This window comes from Pinus tabuliformis, chromosome 7, assembly GCF_031772625.1.
Source record: "Pinus tabuliformis cultivar Carrire ecotype Pingquan chromosome 7, CPIR1, whole genome shotgun sequence".
NCBI lineage: Eukaryota > Viridiplantae > Streptophyta > Pinopsida > Pinales > Pinaceae > Pinus > Pinus tabuliformis.
In genome coordinates this window covers 847,142,527-847,147,360 of record NC_142293.1, presented here as the reverse complement: position 1 = coordinate 847,147,360, position 4,834 = coordinate 847,142,527, and the positions used below count along the sequence as shown (strand labels likewise).

At 38.2% G+C, this 4,834-nt stretch overlaps 1 pseudogene; it reads right to left on the bottom strand.

The window, feature by feature from the left end:
- Nucleotides 1–407: 407 nt before the first annotated feature.
- Nucleotides 408–1,223, bottom strand: LOC149250278 (bifunctional riboflavin biosynthesis protein RIBA 1, chloroplastic pseudogene; annotated as a pseudogene).
- Nucleotides 1,224–4,834: the final 3,611 nt, after the last annotated feature.

Below are 4,834 nucleotides of genomic sequence, written 5' to 3'. Positions count from 1 at the left end.
TTCAAACTCTTTTATTATGTCACTAGTGCTTAGAGTCTATTTGTACAAAAAAGTACATGTGTCATGTGAATCACACTTGGCAAGCTCTTTCACATGTCAATATCAATATAAACTTTGGAACATGTAATGAAGGCCTCATATTTATAAATATTATGATAGGGAAAAAGCTACTAATAGACTCCAGGGTTATTGGTAGCTACCCATGCACTATTAGTTGATATAATCATGAAGACCTTGTTCATATATGATGACCAGCCATCTCAAGCAGTTGTGGAGGATGTCATATCAAAAGCAATAAGAGAACCTGCATTTGTAGAAACATTTGATGCTCCTCTTGTTCAATCTGCTAAGAAACATGTGAAGGTTGGGTTTCTTTTTATATTCCTTAGCACTGTTATTCATGGGAGTCAACAAGTAGCCAACAAGAGGCACATTAGCTTCAACAATATTTGGCTTTCATTGTGAAGATTGTAAGCTGACATTTTATGTCCCAAACCAATACCAATATCCTCATGACACAAGTAAACCAACACTCCTCTCCCAACTAGCTCAATCTATTGCATAGTTAGTTCCAGTTGGTTTTCATAGTCACACCTAGCCAACCCAAAGATATCTCCCATGAGACATTTAGAATGAACCCTCACCAATACATCTAGTCCATCACCCATGTTACTCTTAACCATGGAAATATGTTCCATGCCTTCCCACTTTGAACGGTAGAAATATGCTTGAAATGGTCCCCACATTGTAGGAAACCTAACAATAGCACTTAGTTCAACCAAATTTTCACGTTTCTTCCTGTAACCAACGAGATCTGTAATAGATATAAGTGGTAAATTATGCTCATTTGAAAATTTTTGCAACCTTGGTAAGAGAGCCATTGTACCATCATCATCAAATATCTCATAAAGCATTGTAATAGGATTTAATCTTTCTAATGTTGGAAGAACCGCGGATGCTTCTGTATGACCAAATCTCTGTAGGACTCCCCCTTCTCTGTATTCCAAAGGGAAGGTATGACCAAGTCTCCTAAAATCACCAGGTTTAGAATATGGAGATATAAGAGCCAAAATTATCTTCACCCTGTCTGTTGTTGATACCTCAATATTTGTACCCTCTTTTGCATCCATAGATATTCTAAATGCAGTAAGAAGCTTCTATTCATTTTCTTTGTCTGGTACCATAAGTGGCAATTCAAGCCTTCTTAGGACTTCTTCCTTTATGGAAGATTATTTCTACAGTTGATTCAAGCTAGTTATAGTTTCTACTTTAGTGTAAATTTATATCTGCTTCACTTCTGTATTATCCCTTTTGTTTGATTCTTCTGTAATGGTCATATTTTTTTAATGACACTAACATACACATGAGCTGTGATGGAGTTGCAAGATGTGTTGGATTGGAGCTTACTCGGCACTTAATTGATGCTTGGAATCATTGCAGCACATAGGTGACTTTGTCCCATCTTCTCATCATCTTTCTTTAAACAAACATCTAACTTGCAATTATTACTAGTTGCCTCCCAAGGAGCTTGTTACAGATCCATTTGGGCACATCACTCCCATCATCCAGATCAGTGTTTTAGGGCTCATCAAACCCTAATTTCAGTTGCTACATGCCCTAAACAAGTCACCCTTTTGAATGCCTCCTTCCCAGATAGTTTCATGACTTGAAGACATCCTGAAATGACCTCTAAAGGGACCAGCGCAAGAAGGCCCATGTAAGGGTCCGCTACAGAGCAGTTGAGTCCATGCCAGGGTGATCTACATAGAACTTAGGCCCTATTTCACCTACACTAGGTGATATTGAGTGAAATTTACATAGCGTTTGGGGAATATTCTTATCTCTTGGAGTTATCTAGAAGTTTCCCTCACTTATCAACTCCTATGAGCTCGAAAATGGACGAGGAATGAGTTAAGATGCATCCTATCCTCTCATCCCTTTCTCCATGGAACTAATTCTAAGTATGGAAGGCCATTCAATACCCACACTTATGACATAAGCTCCTTCATCCTCCTATAAATTGAACACTCATCTAAGTGATCAGGGGCTGGACTATGTTGAAATTTAAGAAGATAATGTTGCTATGAGAATTGGCTTTGAAGCAAGTATTGTAATGCTATAAGTTTGTCATGATTTTGGTGTGATGTGGATGGGATCCAAGCTAGAGGAATGACTTTGAATCAGACACAATGGTTGTAATTCCTTCTTCTATTAAATAAAGTGTTTGAACCTTTCTCCCATATGTTTGTATTGTCTTATAATGCTTATATGTGTGAAATGTATCTGATTCCATTCACTTATATTCAATAGTTCTTTTGCTTTGATCGATTCTTTGTTTTCTATTTTTTTTTACATGTACTTCTCAAGCATATTAAGTATGGGAAGGAGCGACAGGATTGATACAAAGAAGACGAGAGGAAATCTGGACTACAAGTAGGTCTTCTCATCTTCTCATCTTATCTATTGCTTATAGGAAAAGACTAAAATACTTTAAACTGTTGTTCTAGATATGGCTACTTATCTAGGGAATTAGTATTTATCTGTAGATACCAAATTCTCCGAAACAAATTGGTGACTCCACTAGAGAGAGATCACCTTTCCTAGTAGCTTATCCACCTCCTAGGACATCCTTGTAGACCCTACTTGTGTTCATTGATTGTATTTCAGCTCTTTTGCATTGAAAATTTGGTCAAAACTATGTCAAATTGCCTTTTGAAATGGCTCACTGTCACCAGTGCAGGCTTGTGAGGGACACAGTGCACTACATAGCAACCTTGGCTTAGGGACAGTGCTCTGAAGCGCAGTGTCTCCCATTTAGGGCTGCGCTGAGCTTCCTAGGGTAAGTTTCCCACCCTTGGAATGTGTCTTTGCCAACTTTTCTTTGTTTGTTTGCTTGTTGATTGATCAATGAATGTCATGTCTCAGTGAACAAGTTTCTATATCCTTGTCTAGCCCTACTTTGACTTGATTTATTAATGTTTCTTAAATGTTTTCTTTGTCATTATCGGTCTATAGTCAAAGTTAGAATATAATTGATTAATCTTTGCTCGAAAGAAAGTGTCGTAAAGTCTTCTTTTCCTTCAAAACAGAACTGTTGTAAAAGTCTCTATTCTTGTTAAAGATTGATTGATTGTATGTGCATTAGTTTCCTTTTTGTTCATCATAATATTAAGGGATTCAAAAAGAAAACCTTGAAAAACATTTAGAGGTCTAGGCTAAAGACGTGTTCCGGCGTCGTAAAACATAGCAGCTATTGCTAACTTGTTTGCAGTACATCCCGAGTGTGATACCTCATTCCACGTACATGATGTAGGTTTTAACCCTATACAGAAATTACCTGCATATGAATTCTAAAACACATAAAATAAACAATGCGAGAGCATAACACATAAAACACATATACACAGAGATTTCCCCTGGATCCCAAAACCGGGACTACCAACTTGATTTTTCATTTTTTTCCTTTCAATGTTACAATACATATTTATACATGCTGAAGCATCCAATACCATGGACCAAAAAACCATCGTGTCTAAAACCATGGATCGAAAACCATGCACAAAATCATAGGTAGGTCCGCTCGACCTAATATAGGGTCCAAAAGAATTTTTTCCTGGGGCACTGCCCCAAACCCCGTAGAGGGGGGATACCCACCCCCCTCAAACCCCCCGAACAGGGGGGGATGCCGCCCCCACTACGCAATCGGTGTAATGAAGTGAGGGCTCCGCCTCCACTCTAACCCCTCAGTTAGCTACGTGGGCTAGTCGTGGAAATAATATAACACAACCCAACATTCTCCAACTTGTTATTTTCTTTCCATTGGGGGCCACATGAGAGCTTAGTCATTTATCCAGCCCTGCAACGCCCATTATTTCTTTACACTAAGAGAACTTCTCAGAGCTCTACTAGTGTAACCCCTTATTATTATTAGTACAACCCCCTTATTATATTTTTGTACCCATGTAGTCCCCATATTTTTACTATTGTGCCCCATAGAAGCCCACTATTGTTATTATTGTGCCCTTACATTATTATTGTTATGTCAACACCAATTACATTATGACCCCTTAGACTCCTATATATAGAAAGGAGGTCTTGTCATTTGTATCATCCAAGAATTATTCATTTGTGTAATGTAAAGGAGGTTGCCCCCTCGAAGAGGCTGAATTCTAAGGCGTTTATCTATCTTTTCTATCATTTTGTGAGCTGGTTTCATAACAAGCTCATAGATTTTATCAATGCATCTGCAGTATTATCCAAATGTCCACCTTTACTAGCAACACCTTTTTGTCTTCTATCATATCCCTCACAAAGTGATATTGAGCATCAATGTGTTTTGTCTTTGAATGATAAGCAGGGTTCTTTGCCAACAAAATTTCACTTTGGTTGTCACAGTCTATCCTTATAGTTCCCTGTACTAAACCCATACTTGAACATAATCTCTGCAACCAAACTACTTCCTTGCTTGCATGAGTGGCTACCATGTATTCTGCCTCTGTAGTTGATAGTGCCACTAAAGATTGTTTCTTAATCATCCAACTGATTGCACCTCCAAATAGGTTAAACACATACCCACTTGTAGATGTTCTCTGATCCAAATCTCTAGCCCAGTCTGTATCAACAAAGGCATGAATATCCAACACTTTTTCCAATTCTGATCTTTCTTGGTAGCACAAACCATAATCACTAATGCCATGCAAATACTTGAAAACCTGCTTCATTGTTGTCTAATGCTCCTTTCCTGGTTTCAACATAAACCTGCTCAATACACCCACTACATGTGTAATGCCTAGTCTAGTATATACCATTGCATACATCAGGCTACCGACTGCAC